This window comes from Lactuca sativa, chromosome 4 (genome assembly GCF_002870075.4).
Source record: "Lactuca sativa cultivar Salinas chromosome 4, Lsat_Salinas_v11, whole genome shotgun sequence".
Classification (NCBI taxonomy): domain Eukaryota; kingdom Viridiplantae; phylum Streptophyta; class Magnoliopsida; order Asterales; family Asteraceae; genus Lactuca; species Lactuca sativa.
The window spans coordinates 353,438,375-353,455,504 of NC_056626.2; the positions used below are offsets into that span (position 1 = coordinate 353,438,375).

At 36.1% G+C, this 17,130-nt stretch overlaps 1 long non-coding RNA gene across 1 annotated transcript; it reads right to left on the bottom strand.

Moving 5' to 3' along the window:
- Positions 1-224: 224 nt before the first annotated feature.
- On the bottom strand, positions 225-1,211 carry LOC128133941 (uncharacterized). The gene is made up of 2 exons (XR_008232262.1): positions 1,084-1,211; positions 225-980 (listed from the first exon to the last, which is right to left on the bottom strand). It is a non-coding gene; the product is annotated as an uncharacterized LOC128133941 (long non-coding RNA).
- Between the last annotated feature and the right edge of the window lie 15,919 nt (positions 1,212-17,130).

Here is a 17,130-nt window from a genome sequence, read left to right on the forward strand (position 1 = left end):
TCTCTTGAATACTTTTGTGACTCTTGCTTTCCTTTCGCGTCAACTTCTTTGCAAAAGAAGCGCATTTGATGTCGTTGTGCTACCGACATGTTAATCGAATTGGAAGTTACGAAATGAAAGTCTTTTTAATTGGAATCGCTAAACCAGTGATGGCTATTATCCTCGATTATATAATGTTGCAATCCTTTTTTTGGTTTTATAATAGCAGTAAGATAAAAAGTTAATTGTTTTGTTTAGTTTCAAACCCTTTTTATTGCAATAAACTCCATATAATACTTTGTTTTGCCTAGCACCTGCTAGTTTTTTAATACAATATTTACATTAAAAAAACCAAAAGAATGACTACGTAATGATTTTCTCAAACAAAGATAAACTTGTTTACACATAATAGGTTGAAATAATGTGGCATACGAAACCTCCAAATAAACCAGAATGAGGTAAGAATGACAACAACAAAACACTTTCTTTGAACACCACTACACGAGTTGATATGATTCAGCTAAGATAAGACGTCGACTTTAGAAAGCATATAGGGAAGATCAATTACCTTACCCATGTACCACCTATATAAACCACGCAACACTAACAAACAAGGAAAAAGGAAAACACAAGTCACGTTTCTAAATATACTCACAATGTTTCATAGTAATATCGCGACTACGTGTCTAACTTATGAATCAGAGAGTATTACTGGGTTCTCAGCCGATAACACTTCTGACCTTTCTTGTTTCCATCACAGGTTGTACATCCACTCTGAAACCGAGAGAAGCCACACAAAATCTTGCAAGGATCGACATAGCATTATTGGAGCCATCCGTGAGATGAATATAGCAACAATATTCATTTTTAATAGGAGCAAGGTTGTTCTATTTACTAGAATTAGTCATGACCACAAAAGAACCACTACCAATAAAACTGAGAAATCACCGGACATATTACCCGACATATCTAACTCCTGAACCACCTGCCTTGTGATGCAACTGAAAATAAATTAAATATTAGATGGCATTTTATATATAACTAAAAGATGAATAAGTTATTGAGTAAATCAGTGATAATTGATAGGTAACACGTGATATTGACCTCAAATTTAAAACTTTGAGGATATGTTACTTGGAATATGGATACAAATGACACCAACTTCTACGAGAGGCCTGCGGTTCCATTCATTAAGTGATTAAGAGTATTTATTTTTTTTCTTTGGATTAATGGGTCTCCCACGTTATTCGTCGTAAGGCATATCCTCGTCCACATGTTTACATAAACTATGCACATGCACACTAAAAATATCTAGATACGTCAACACGTAAAATTAGTGCACACGTGTGCATGAGTGATCCATACATTCTTTGGTTCTATGAATTCCTAAGATGTTAGATTTTCTTCTCCAAATTAAAAACGTGTTCGCATGTTATATTATAAAAAATTTAATAACAAATAATAAAAAAACGGCTAGTTTTAAGTAGTTTTTACATCTTATATTATAAAAATTTTGATAACGAATTTTTTAAAAAGAGGTTATTTTAAATAGTGTTTCTTAAAGTTACAACAATCTCATAATTAATCATATTGTTAGTGTATATCATATCATACGATACTGTCTTTTATATATCTGAATCTCCTATGATCCAAATTACTTTTTTGGAGAAATAATTTTAGACTTCATATATCTTACATTGTATCAGAACTAGCATCCAACTCCTCATGGCTTCACACATCCTTTCTCTATCCTCTTCGAGCTTCCAAATTTTGAGGGGGAGTCTTAATATATCTTTTATCGGTACGACAGGGTGCTTTATGTCTTATATATATATATATATATATATATATATATATATATATATATATATATATATATATATATATATATATATATATATATATAGGAGTAGGATCAAATGAGAACACCTAAAAGGTTGAGAACGCAAGAACAGACCTTAATCTAGATCCATTTATGTCTTTCAGTTATGGTGAATTCCAATATGGTGCAATAGATATTAGTAATTATTCATTGATTTTAAATTACTTAGTTCTCTTGGTCCACTTAACTAGCTTTAAAATTATTAAGATAATTAACATAATGGTCATGCAATTAAATATCTAAACAACTACTATTAATTTTGTATCCTGAGAAATTTCATTGGGTGATCGATCCCAATAGTCATGGTAATCAATGTGATGTACACATTGGTTGTTTGATGCAAGCATACACATTAAAGTTAATTACTTTATGAACCTAACCCTAGGATTTGGTCTATCTTTAGTCAGAATTGCCAATGCTCGTTAACAATTACAATTCAAGCCAACAAATTTAGATTGGTCCTCTAAACTCAATTAACTTAGCAATAGACAACAAAGATATCAAGAAAAACAAATATGAATCTTTAATCAAACAAACATGATAAATTAAATAAAACTAAAAAATCCAATTAAAGTAATCTTACCAAATCCTTAAGGTTTCGTATACTCTAGTGAAAGAAAAAGGATTTTAACCCATAACCACTCAATAAGAACATCAAAAACGAATGGCTAAACATGATCATAAAGCAACCCAAATTTTAATGCTCCTAGCTTCTAATTTTTCAAACCCTTGCTCCAAAGTGCTTCTTTGGCCTTGAATTCGCCCTAAAAGGGTTTTGGATGTTAAAACCAACATCTAATTTTGCCATCTCTATCTTTAGGGTTATGATCGATGCCTTTTATATATTCCTAAAACTATGTCAAACGCATTATGTTCCAGCTCGGGCACATCGCATATTTAACACTCGCAGATTCGGGCTAGTCAATTTAGAGATAATAAGCGTCAAAAATGAATTTTTGATAGAAGATAATTTAGACAAATAATCATAACTAAAGTTATAGTATATGTTACAAGGATCCCGTAAATATAAAGAACGCTGAGATCCGACTTCGTATGAAGAAGTTATGCTTCTTCGAAGTTTCACGATTAAACTGGCATGACTTTACGTATCGTAAAAAGTAAATTTTTGATAAAAAAAATTTTGGTCTAAGTTGTCTAGACGAAAGTCGTAGTAGTCATTAAACCGAGAGCGTGCATATAAAGAACATCTAAATCTGACTTCATTAGAGGAAGTTTTGATTTTTTAAAATTCAGTATAGCAGTATACAACTAAGAAATTGAATTTTAGATCGGTCAATTTTTAGCCTTAACAATCTAAACAAAAGCCGAAGATCTAATTAATAGTAGTTTAGTGATATAAAGACAGTCGAAAACAGAGTCCGTATGTAAAAATTATGAATTTTACACGGTCGTTAACATTGTAATCTTTGTAGACTATTAAAATTAAGATCGATCAAGAATTAGCCGATAGAGTATAAATAAAAGTTGTAGTTCTTGTCGATATCTACACGTGAATATAAAGAACATCAAAACTGAAATCATATGTGAAAGTTATGAGTTTTTGAAGATCTACAGTTTTACTCGTGTCCGGTGCTACGTGTCTGCATCAGAGACGAAGCTTTGCTGCCTACGCATGATCACGACAGGAGACACATGGCTCATGACGTGAGAGGCTCCTTAACAACGTATAAATAGATGATTTTACCTCATTTCTGCATCACAAATCAATCCCAAACATTCCTCCGTCTCTCTCTCTCTCTATAGATCCTATTTTCTGAAGTTTTTAGGGTTTTGGAGCATCTTAGCAAGGCTTTGAGGCATCAAAGAGCTCGAAAATAGAAGCTCTTGAGTCGAAATTATGCCAGTACAATTCTTGAAATTTCTCTACAAATCTCTGTAAGGTAAGCTACACTTATATTACTTTAAGTGTTCTTATGTTTAAGTTCATTATTGTTATTATGAACCACGAAACAAGAGTTATCATTGATTCCAAGTGTTATACTGATTGATCGCCTTATGGAGATGATGATAAGGCTAGATTTAGTGAGGTGTTTAAAGTGGGATTTCGAAACAGTATACTGTATACCAAACAGACCCTACCTCCGATATGATGTTACTTGGTTGTCCACTATCAACTATAGATCATTAGACTTTGGATTAATGTTGAATCTAGACTAATAAGAGGTCACGAAAAATAATAAAGTAAGACTTAGTGGTAATTGAACCTAGGTCACATCAAAGGAAATGCTAAGTGTTGAAGTGAAGCATTGCCCAACTATCCAGTCATCACCTTAACAAGTGAGTGCATAATTACTTTGGGTAGTAAACGGTGTGTAATAATAAATGAGAGATGGTGCTAGGGTCATGTAAATTAGTGGTTATGATAAGTTAAGTGAGAATTGTGCAAAATAGTACATTGTGACATGTCGTGTCTATCCAAAGTATTATTATATTGTCGTACCTGTCGTGTCTAGCCAAGTATAATTGTACTTCCTTGTGTCATCCCCATTTTTACGGCCAGAAAATACCGATTTATTTATGCTTATTAAATCAGAGTATTCTAAAAAAGATTAATTACACGTAATTTACCGCAAAGTCATGATAATAATATTATAAAAACATTTTCGAAGAAATGTGTTTTATTTATAAAATTCGGGATGTCATCTTCAACACATATACATAAGCATAAACGGAGACTTACAATGTCTCAATAATCTAACGGTCTATATCTCCATGAATCTCTCATCATGCATATAATGCCGTATTGCTTCCAATGATAAAGAGAAACTGAGTGGGTCTGCTTGGGAAAGCTGGTGAGGTTCATATGATTTTCAACCCACAATATTATAATCTTTATTTATATATTCTTCAGCATTCAAATAACCTAATAACCCCATTTCTGTTATCCTCACTTCTTAATCCTAGTATGGTGATCTCGAGAGATCTTTCCTAAAGGAACTATGACGGTAGTATGATAACATTTTGGGTAAGCACTACAGTACAAAAGTTTTTGGATAGGCACGATAGTACAATAGTACTTGGATAAGCATGACAACACAAAAGTGTTTGGATAGGCACTACAGTACAATAGTACTTGGATAAGCACGACAGTAAAATAGTACTTGTCTAGGTACGTCATTACAATAGTATTTGGATAAGCACGGCAGGTCATGACTTTGCAATTCGCATAACTCTCACTTAACCTATCACCACCACTAATTTACGCGGCCCTAATGAAACCTCTCATTTATTATTACGCACAACCCTTTACTACACAATTATATTATTAAGTATATGATTAGATCAGTTAACAATCATATCATATTGTACAAATATCTTAAATGTGACAAAAATAGTGTGCATAACATTTAACCAATTAGAAAATTTGTATTTGTGTGTAAGTTTGAAAGTAAATATGCACTCACTTGACAAAAGGGTCTGGTGATTGGTGAGTCGGCAGAGCTGTGCCTTACACATTTTCCAAAAGACCTAGATGTACATTACACTAAATCTTAGTCTATTATCCTAAGGGCTTAGATTCCTCAATAACTCCAAAGTCTACTTCAAAATTCTAAAAAGGAGTAACCAGGTAGGATCATATCGGAGGTAGGTTTCGTTTGGTATACAGAGTATCATGTTTGGAAATCTCAGTTTAAACACCTCACTAAATCCAACCTATACATTACTATAACATCCCGGGCTTTCAAGTATTTTCAAATCCTCCCATTGTTTTTTAATATGTCATTTTGTGTCCTTGGAATATAAAGATGTATCCCTAGTGGAAAAATGGTAATTTTTGGGAGCATGAGTAGTACGTTGGGCGTACATGTGAGCACGCTAAGCGTACTAGGGCATGCCCTAGTACGTTGGACGTACACATATGTACACTGGGCGTACTAATGTCTAGGTGAAACCCTAATTTTTAGGGTTTGAGGACTATTTAAGCACCTTTATGGATCATTTAGCCTCACTCTTTCAGCCTCCAAGTCCTTCAGCCATTCTTAGAAACCCTTGTTGGATAAGGTGTCTAAGTCCATAACTATATTGGTATGTACTTGACCAAGCTTAGCGTGGTCCATTTGGGTTGCATGGCATCGGACCAATTGGATAGACAAATGAGAAAAGAATACTTGTGATTTGTTAATATATTAAAGTTCTAATATATTAATATGAAATCATATTATTTGATTAGTATTGATCAAGAATTATTTTTGAATTAATGTTGTTATCAAAAGAGACTAATTAAATACATGGGGATTGATTGTGTAAATCATTCATTCTTATATAGTGGGCTTATGATCAATGGTTCGTTAGATTGGTCTAAAACACATAGGGTGATCCATGGATGCTCCATGGAGGTTAAAAACCAATGGATCATGGAGGAAATGAAAAGTCATGCACATTAGGGTTTTGCATGGTGTAACCCTACATGTGATATACTATATAAAGGACCTCATAGTAAGTAAAATCAGCCACTAGATTTACAAGTGAGGGCTAGCTGAATTTTTGAGTACAAGTGTTCTTCTCTCAAGTTATTCAAATAGTTGTGGTGTTGCGTGAGACATTTGAGGCATCACACTTGGAGTGCTAGGCTCACAAGGTCTTAAGGAATCAAAGCTACAAGAAATGTATGTTATTCTACTATTTATATATTACATATACCCCATGATATGCTAGATAGGATGAAAACCTTGGAAAACGAAAGTTTGCATGTATAAATGAGAAAACATAGATCCAAGGTTTCTAGGGTTACATGTACACCATAGGAGTGTTAGGATGCTCAAAACCCAACAGTGGTATCAGAGCCAAGACTTGTTTTCAATTATACTTGATGCAAATTGCTAAAAAAAATCGATTTTGTGCTCTCTGATCAGTGAACTCGCCGAGTCCATGGGGGAACTCAACGAGGCCATGTGAAAACTCATCCAACTCGTCGAGTTGGTTCATGCACTCGACGATTTGGAGACCCTAAGTGCAGAATTTTAAGTTTTATTGTTGGAATTGGACTAGGATCATTACCCTAAACTCTTTTTAGATTGTTAAATATGTTTTTGGTGTGGTAATGATTGTGCTTATCCAATTTCAATGATAATTGTCAAAGTTTCAAGTTTTATATTAAGTTCATATGATACTTAAAAATTGTTGATACGGATGTTTCTTGCTTATGAGTTTTTGTTGGATCATAGGAATTATTTGCAAATTGTTTGTTAGTTAATTGTTGATCTAAATGCTTCATAATTGACTCCATAACTTTTCCTCAAGTTATGGAATTCCAAAAGTCTCTTTCATTGAAAGCTTTAAAACTCATAAGTTATAGAAATGAAAGGTTTTGAATAGTTTCAAAACTTTCCCTCAAGTTTTGGAATTTGTAAAGTCACTTTAGAAAACCTTAATTCAAAACCCTAGAATTTTAAAAGTTTAAAATTCAACCCTTATACTTCATAATATTATAAGTTAATAATATATATATATATATATATATATATATATATATATATATATATATATATATATATATATATATATATATATAACATCAAGTCAGTCTTACCGTTAGTAGGCCTCTCACGCAGTCAGTCTATAAGGGGGGTTATAAGGTTGTTGCCTATAAAATGGCAACTTAATGGGTGTCCACTCTCACCCACCGCTTCCTTGACTGGTGAAGGGTCGTTAGTCGAACGGCTAGGACAAAGACTCTAATTCTCCCTTCATTAAAAGTATATTGATAATTATAAAGGAACTAAACTTTTATAAATTCCCAATCTTACTTACTTTTAGAAAATGTTATATTGATGCTAACCCATGAAATTTCACTTTGTACCATTACCAAGTCGTTAGTGGAGCGTATGTGGTTAATCGGCACACTAACATGAACTTTTAAGGGTGGCAAAGGGTAGCTTAATGTTTATTATAGATCGGTGGAGCGTGTGTGGTTAACCGGCACATCAATTAGGTAATAAAGTTAAGAGTACCAAGTTAATTTGCATGGTTATTCACACCTTGTTTTATGATCCTCGGTATCCTAGTTACAAACTTGAAGGCCATATTCAAGATCTAAACATGCCACTGAATTGTTCAATGAATCTCAAAAGATCTAGGAGTTTCAATCCAATTAAAACCTAATAATCTATTTCGTTTTTCATGGTGAAAGTTGGTAAATCATCATTTACCTACCTTCAAATATTATGTAGCTTGGATTACAGCATCCCTCTTCCAACTTATAAATATTGTCTTGGGTCTTAGCCTTAATATTTCATTTGGGTGTCTTATTAAGGATCCTATATCAAATCTAAACTTGTCTTTCTTCCTTTTCAGATGTCTTCCAACAATGCTACTTCTGGCTCAAAACCAACATGCTCCTTCTCTCTCATGAATCTTTGTGGGAGAGTCATCTATGATGGAACTAATTTCAATGACTGGATTAGGAACATAAGGATGGCCACTCGCTACAAGGACAAGGAGTATGTCCTTGACAAGGAGCTTAAGGAAATCCATGAGTCTGCTGCTACTCCTTAGGAAATTGTCAACTTTAGGGCACATGAGAAAGATGCCACCAAGGTAGCTTCATGCTTGCCACTATGGAACCTGAACTCCAAAAGTCCTATGAGGACTTCTACCCTTTTGAGATGCACCAGGATCTGATGGAAAGCTACCATCAGAGTGCATGCCAAGAGAGGTATGAAATCATCTGCTCTATGATCACAAAAAAGATGAAGGATGGTAAACCCATCACGTCCCACCTACAGAAAATGCAAAGGTTCGTGGACCGTCTGCTCAAATTGAATGTGAACTTTGATGAGGAGTTGGCTATAGATATCATTCTACTCTCCTTACCTCCATGTTATGATCAGTTCCGAATGACCTATCATATGAATAAGGAGGAGATCACTTTGAGTAAGCTTCAGGGACTTTTGAGGACTGCATAAAATGGTCTTAAAGGTAAAAATGTTGCGACTACTCCTACTACTGCACCTGTTCTGGCAATCGGGCAAGGTAAAGGGAAAAATAGGAAGACCCCTTCCAAGGGCACCAAGGGAAAGTCTTTTGATGGATCCTCTTTGAGTGGAACCAAAGGTGGTTGTGCCACTCCCTCTTCCAACCCAAAAGATGCGCAATGCTTCTATTGTTCGAAAAAGGGGCACTGGAAGTGAAGCTGCCCTAACTACATGAAAGATGTTAAGGATGCGAAGGTTAAACCTACCCATGCACGTATTTATACTATTCTGGCTAACAACTGACCACATACTAATTCTTGGGTCCTTGATACAGGTTATGAAATTCACATTTGTTCTGATGTGCAGGGCCTAAAAAGAAGTGAGCATGTGGAGCACGGGAAGATAAACTTAATCATGGGGAATAGGAGAGCATCACCTGTCACCAAGATTGGCGTTTACTCTTTATTTTTTAGTAGTGGGTTAACATTAGATTTGAATAAATGTTGTTACTCGTCTGAAATGGAGAAAAATATTTTTTCTTGTCATGGCTTGTACAAACAAGGATTTACATTTTCATTAGATAATGATATTGGTGCTATTAATGTTTTTTACAATGATGTATTTTACTTTAAAGCATTACCTTGTAATGGTGTATATGAAGTTGTTGAAGGGGTTTTGAGCATTCTAACACTCCTAAGGTGTACATGCAACCCTAGAAACCTTAGATCTATGTTTTACTAAGATACATGCAAATTTGATTTTCCAAGGTTCTTAACTTAACCAGCATGGCATGGGGAACTTTGTAACATAAAACCTAGTAGGAGAACATACCTTTCTTGTTGCTTGGATTCCTTGAGAACCTTGTGAGCCTAGCATCTTAAGTGTGATGCCTCAAATATTTTACACAACATCACAACTCTTGGAATAACCTTGAGAGAAGTTCACTAACACTCAAAATCGGCTATCCCTCTTGTTCTTTCTTTGTAGTGCCGATTTTGCTAGCCATGGGGTCCTTTTATAGTTGTGTCACAAGTAGGGTTACAACATGTAAACCCTAATTGACATGGCTTTTCATATTCCATGATCCATGGGTTTATAACCTCTATGGACTATCCATGGAGCACCTTATCGGTTTTAGCCCAATTCAATAAAGCATGGATCATTAGCCCACTATAAAAGAATGGATGATTTACACAATCAACCCCATATATTTAATTAGTCTCCTTTTGATCACCAAATTAATTCTAAGTTAATTTTTGATCAATACTAATTAAATAATATTATTAATATATTAGAACTTATAATATATTAATAAACCTCAAGTGTCCTTTCTCTCATTTAGTCTATCCAAGTGTTGCAATGTCAAGCAACCCAAATGGACCATGCCAATCGTGTCAAGTACATTCCAGAAATAGTTATGAACTTAGACACCTAATCCAACAGTCTCCCACTTCGATAAGTCTAACAACTATAACTACAAGAATGACTTTAGGAACCGATCAACAATTGTAGCTCTTTCAAAGTCTTGTGGAACTGAGATGATGATGATACGCCATTTAAGATAACTGATCATATAATCCTTTGTTCTAGATATCAGTCAGACAAATACATGGAACAATGTCTTACTTATTGTCCAACAGTTTGTTTCCCGATTTTCGATATGTTTGACATAGAACTTAATTGAACACATCAATATAGCTCTGACCAGGCCCGGTACATAGGTCAACACAAAATCATCGAGGGGCCCAAATATTGCTTCTAATCCAAGAAGGAACATATAAACTTTGACTCATATTCTTGTTCTACTACTTGTTGAATCATACATAAAGGCAAGTTTTATAACATCGAGTTACCAATGCGTTTTCGTGCAATCAATGTATAACCAACTCATTGTCAACAACTCATATCTCTAGGTTTGAAGACTTATATGATATTACCTTCTCATGATCACTCGAGATAAATTTCATGAAGTGATACAAGTGAGCGTGGGTTGAATCTAATACACAGGACTTATGAGCACTCATGAGTGTTGCAGCAACTCTTGCTATGTCCAACACTTTAGACATCTACAAGCTAACTTCATGACAGTCTTGATTCATATCTACTTCGAACATATGACCGACTGTGGAGAATTTGAATAATATGATATATCATAACATAATTATTCTGGAAGTCAAAACATGCAAAATGAAATGATAGTAAACAATTGACAGAAGATAGCAACACTTTACTTATGTAACAACAGCAAAATTCAGGTCAAAATTTAAACTTTTATAAAACCGTAATTGATTATACTAAGTGGTAAATATTGTAACATGGTTTTCATATATATAAAGAACACAAAAATCCGAGTTATAACGAGAAAGTTATAACCATTCTAAGATTTCCGACAAAACCGGCAACACCGATTAAACGAAAAACGTGAAGTTTCAATACAATAGTTTTTAGCCTTAAGTATCTAAATAAAAGTTATAGATAACATCAAACCGTGAGCGTACATAAAAAGAACGTCCAAATCTGACTTCGTATGAGGAAGTTATGATTTTTCTAAGGTTCGGGTATAGCAGTAGACAGCTAAAAACACGAAATAGAGCTCGAGATACTTTTGACCAAAACAACCTAAATGAGAATCGAAGGTCTCAACATTAGTAGCGCAACGGCGAAAAGTTTGACGAAAACGGACATCGGATGAAGAAGTTATGGAATTTTAACGGACTTTTTGTGTCTCGGCCCGTTAAAAATAAATAATTAAAAATAAAGTCAAAATTTGCCGATAAAGTCTAAGCGAGAGTTGTAGATCATATTTTTAGCTACGCGTGCATATAAAGAACGTCGAAAACGGAGCTCGTATGCGAAAGTTATGGATTTTACAAGTTCGGGGTCCAAAATCCGAGGCTGTCAGGCCCCACGACGTGGCAAAAGCTTGCCGCGACCCGGCAAGTGACTGAGGGCGTCCAATCAATGGAAGAGGATAGGTTTGACTCCCCACGACGTGGTCATACCTTGCCACGACATGGCACACCCCAAAAATGCCCCTATAAGTAGATTTCAAGGGCTCCGAGTTTCATTGTTCAGTTCTTTTCTTTCTCGCGCCGAAACTCTGCGTTTATGCCCCCGAGACCCTCTCAAAGCCCCGGTTTTCACCTTCAAGTCCCGAAGGAAGGTTTTGTGTTCCCGAGATTCCCGAGATTCCCGAGTATCCTGAGATTTTCCCGCGTTTCCAACTCTTCCTGTCGAAGTTCTGCTCGATTCTCCTCTCGACTACTTCAAATCAACCACTTTAATCAAGTGAGTTCATACCCCTACAACCATACTTTAAATGCTTTTTAAACACTTTTAGGGGGGGGGATACAAGTAAACACACAACTATAATCGTGTGAAACATCGACCTTTTGATATACTTTTCATACTGTTGTTTTAACTATCTTATGAAGTCATTATCATGCAAAACACCTCACAACACAACTTTACCCTCTTGGGATACAATATGTTTTATAAATAGAAATAGGTTTTATTTATACGTTTGCATACTACATCATATCAAGAGTAACCATTTCAACTATAACATGATGCTTTTACGAGAAAACTCAACTCATCACGTTTTTGTAACACGGTAGAAAACGAAATCATTTCATACGAACGATTTTCATCATATTACTCGTGAACTTGTTGTTAGCAATCATGTGATGGCATATGGCTTTGTTTGTACCAAACGAAAGTCCCCACCTATAACCAGAGTCTCTTGGAGGGAGAGCGTGACAAGTGTGTATAGATCTATACGGGGCTGACAACTCCGCACCCTGACTGTTAGCTACAGCCCGTCATTAGGGGTGACAAATGTCAACATTAGGTACTGCGTCTAGTATGGTTATGAGGAACTCACAACACGCGGAAACAATGACTCATGCACGTAGTAATACTTAACTCAATCATGCTCGAGGGGTAATAACTATATTCTAGGGTATTATCGGCATGATCAAAACTCAGGTTAAAACACTTCCACAACTAGTTTTACTTAACAATAAGATTGCACTTCACTTTTAGGAAAATAAGGGATTTTCCTGGTTCAAATACATTCATTTTGTACAATAACGATTTACAACATCATTCTTTTGAGCATGTCATAGTTTCTTATAGCTAACAGTCTTGGTCATTTGAGACTGCATTTCACTTTTAGGAAAATGAGGGATTTTCCTGGTTCAAATACATATAGTACATACAAAAATCTTTCAAACTCATTTCATACATCTAATAGAAAATAAGGGATTTTCTGGAAAACATACACACACTTTCGAATGGCATACATTTTCTCAAAACACCACTTATGAACTCATCAACTTAAATGTTGACACTTTCTCTTTGAAATAACTTGTATTCTCAGGGACCCGCTAGACCAGGTAGCAACTACTTTTGAAGACTAACGCGCTGGCGTTAGTAACATATTTTGGATCACCGTATTGTATTTGATTTCTTTTGCAAACATGTAACACATACAATCATGTAAACTTTTCAAATACATTTATATTATGGTGGTGTGTACTTTCTTTACTATTCAATTGTTATGATATTTGACATGACGTCCTCCGCCCCCGAACGTTTCCGCCGTTCTGGTTTGGGGGTGTGACAACTTATAAATAAACAACTTTTATTTATCATCAAATGTCAATTACACTTTAAAAATTTCAATGCTATCTAATTTCTAAAACTAATATCATCGTTTAGCCCTATGCACCTCGCATGCTGATGCTTAACCCTACCCAGTCCCTTCGTGAGGGGATCTGCTGGGTTCTCATCCGATGATATCCTCTTTGACACGAGGAGTCCTTCTTCTATTCGATGTCTGATGAAATGGTATTTTCTGTCGATGTGTCTGGATCTTCCATGATCCCTTGGTTCCTTGGCTAAGGCAACTACACTTTCACTATCACAGAAAACCTCCATAGGCTCCTTTATACCTGGTATAACTCCAAGGTATCTAATGAAGTTCTTTAGCCATATAGCCTCCTTTTATGCCTCGCTTGCCGCTATATACTCTGATTCACAGGTTGAATATGCTACTGTCTCCTGCTTGGAACTTTTCCAAGTAATTCCTCTTCCGTTTAAGGTAAAGTCCCATCCTGACTGAGAGCGGAAATTATCCCTATCAGTTAGGAAGCTAGCATCACTATACCCCACAACTCTCAAGTCATCACTCCCACCGAGGGTAAGAACCTAGTCCTTAGTCCTCCGCAGGTACTTGAGAATGTTCTTTACCATAGTCCATTGAGCCTTTCCAGGGTTCCCCTGATATCTGCTGACCATGCTCAAAGCAAAGGCCACATCAGGACGAGTAGAAGTCATAGCATACATGATGGAGCCTACAACAAAAGCATATGGTACTCGAATCATCTCAGCTATCTCAGCCTCTGTACTCAGGGTCTGAGTCTTACTCAGTCTGGCATTACTCTGGATCAGTAACTCTCCTTTCTTGGAATTCTACATGTTGAACCTATTCAACACCTGATCCAAGTAGGTACTCTGACTAAGTCCAATTAGTCTTTTACTACTATCTCTCAAAATCCTTATCCCTAGGATATAGGCAGCTTCACCCAGGTCCTTCATAGCGAAACACTTCCCAAGCAAGGACCTCAATTTCGATAGAGTTGGGATGTCATTTCCTATAAGTAGTATGTCATCCACATACAGTACCAAAAAGCTAACTATACTTCCACTAGCCTTGACATATACACATGATTCATCTTCGCTCCTCGTAAAACCAAATTTTTTGACTTTCTCATTGAAACAAAGATTCCATATGCGAGGTTCTTGTTTCAATCCATAGATGGGTTTCTGAAGCTTACACACTCTATTAGGATACATTACCATCCATTTCGGTCTTCTTCTTGAAGATCCATTTTCACCTTACTGTCTTTTGACTTGGTACATTGTCAAACAAGTTCCAAACTTGATTGTCATACATGGACTGTATCTCGCTCTCCATAGCCTCTTTCCATTTTGCAGCCTCAGGGCCTGCTATGGCTTCCATGTAGCTGTTAGGTTCATCTATAGTTGCCAATGTATTATCACTGATAAGTGTATCACCTTCCGCAGTAATATGGAAACCATAGTAATGCTCAGGTGCATTCCTAACTCTCGTGGAACGCCTCACAGGTACAGACTCGTCAGTCGGATCAAAGGAGTTTCCTTCTCAGGTTGTTTGTTAGGCTTTGAGGTTCCTTCACCACTTGACTCCTAATTTCTTCAAGGTTAATTTGCCTCCCAATGTTTCCTTGGATTATAAACTCTCTCTTGCGAAAGACTCCTCTCCTTTCTACAAAGACCACATTATCACTGGATCTATAGAAGAGATAACCAAAGGAATATTGTGGGTAGCCGGTGAAAATATACCTCTCACTTTGAGGTTCGAGCTTATCATGACTCTCACGCCTCACGAAATCCTCGCAGCCCCAAATCTATATGTTGTCCAGATTAGGAACTTTTCCAGTCCACATCTCGTGAGGTGTTTTGGCAACCTTTTTGGTAGGGACTAGTTTAAGAATATGGGCAGCAGTCTCTAAGGCATACCCCCAAAATGAGATTGGTAGCGAAGCTCGACTCATCATGGAACGAACCATATCCAAAAAGGTTCGATTATGCCTCTCAGCCACACCATTAAGCTGTGGTGTCCTGGGAGGTGTTAATTATGAGACAATCCCACATTTCTTAAGATAGTCAAGGAACTCTGTACTAAGATACTGTAACACCAGTCAAATTAGGTTCAAAATTAAACTTTTATAAAACCATAGTTGGGATGTACCAAGTGGTAGATATCATAATAAGGTTTCCAAAAATATAAAGAACACTAAAATCCGAGTTATAACAAAGAAGTTATGACCGATCGAAGATCCGCGACAATACCGGTAAAACACTGTTAAGCGTAAAATGCGAAATTCCAATAAAATACTTTTTAGCCTTAAGTATCTAAATGAAAGTCGTAGATATCATTAAACCATGAACATACATAAAAAGAATGCCCAAATTTGACTTCGTATGAGGAAGTTATGATTTTTCGAAGTTTCAGAATACCGGTAGACAACTAAAAACTCGAAATAGAGATCGAGCGATTTTTAGCCAACACAACCTAAACGGGAATCGTAGGTCTCATCAATATTAGTGCAACGGTAAAAAGACAGATGAAAACGGACATCGGATGAAGAAGTTATGGATTTTAACGGACTTTTCCAGTCCCGTCCTACTAAAAATAAATAATAAAAATAACGTCAAAATTAGCCGACGGAGTCTAAACGAAAGTTGTAGAGCATAGTTCTGCGTAATGCCCGATATTATTAAATAATTAAAATATTAAATTTAATTATAAATACCCGATATTATCCGAAGGAGGAGGAGTCACCGGTCTGATCCGGATTACGCCCAACGTAATGCCTCGGTATGCCCAGTGTAATCCGAGGATTCAGACCCTATATAAAGGGTGTGAGGGTTCCGGGGATATTTGCTCATTTCTTCCCTTTCTCGCGTCGAAGATCTACGTTTAAACCCTCGGAGCCATCCCGAAGTCCCGGTTTTCATATCCATGTTCGGAAGGAAGTTTTACGCTCCCAAGATTCCCGAGATTCCTGAGAAGCCCGAGAAAATCAACTTTTCCAGTCAAAGTTCTGCTCGATTCTTGTCTCACTTTCTTCAATCTATCAAGTGAGTTCATACCCCCACAAACACTTTAAATTCTTTTGAAACACCTTGAAGGGGGGAATACAAGTAAACACACGGTTAAAATCGTGTGAAACACCAATCTTTTGCTATACTTTTTGTATTGTTATTTTAACTATCATATGAAGTTGTTATCATGCAAAACACCTCACAACACAACTTTACCCTCTTGGGATACAATATGTTTTATAAATAGAAATATGTTTTATTTATACGTTTGCATACTACATCATATCAAGGGTAACCATTTCAACTATATCATGATACTTTTACAAGAAAACTCAACTCAATCATCACGCCTTTGTAACACGGTAGAAAAGGAAATCATTTCATACAAATGATTTTTCATCATATTACTCGTGAACTTGTTGTTAGAAATCATGTGATGTCATATGGCTTTGTTTGTACCAAACGAAAGTCCCCACATATAACCAGAGTCTCTTGGTGGGAGAGCGTGACAAGTGTGTATAGATCTATACGGGGCTGACGATTATGCACCCTGACTGTTAGCTACAGTCCCCGGGGTGACAAATGTCAACATTAGGTACTGCGTCTAGTATGGTTATGAGGAACTCACAACACATGGAAACAATGACTCATACACCTAGTAATACATAACTCAATCATGCT